The sequence below is a fragment of the Buceros rhinoceros genome, unplaced genomic scaffold (assembly GCF_000710305.1).
Source record: "Buceros rhinoceros silvestris isolate BGI_N320 unplaced genomic scaffold, ASM71030v1 scaffold14370, whole genome shotgun sequence".
In the NCBI taxonomy this organism is placed as follows: domain Eukaryota; kingdom Metazoa; phylum Chordata; class Aves; order Bucerotiformes; family Bucerotidae; genus Buceros; species Buceros rhinoceros.
In genome coordinates, this window is record NW_010390286.1 from 78,953 (window position 1) to 79,550 (window position 598).

The window sequence follows — 598 nt, forward strand, 5'->3', positions numbered from 1 at the left end:
CTCCCCTGCGCCAAGAAAGAGAGGAGAGCCTTGCTGAGGTTGAAATGGCTGCTGGGAGGGTTTTATTGGGCCGTCTTGGCTTTTTAACGGTGGTGTCCAGTTTCTGGCGGTGTCCAGTGGTCTCCAGCAGTGTCTGGGGGGGTCTTTGGTGGTCTCTGGTGGTCTCCAGCAGTGTTCAGTGTCTTCCCCAGAACCTTGCTGGACTCCCCTGGACGTGCGTCCAGGTCCCAGTGACCTGAGCAGCTCCAGGGGAGCTCCGCAGGCTCCCGCAGTCTCTGGTGCTCTCGATGGGCTCCACACGCAGGCTCCGAGTGCCAAAGAGGAGAGGACAGCATGGCTGGGGTTTGGCACTGACACTGACAGCATGTTTATTGGCTTGTCTTGGCTTTTAAACCGAGCTTTATTGGGTGGGGTGGTTTTTTGTGTTGCTCTCCAGCCGGCTCTGGTGGGCTCCAGGAATCTGTGGCAGGGCCCTGGGATTTAATCAATGAGTTGGGGCAGTTACGATTTGAGTGAATGGACTTTGGTTCTTCAGGAGCTGCTTCCTCAACCAAACCTGGGTTTGAGTCTCCCTGAGCGGGTTGTTCTTCCCCACTCC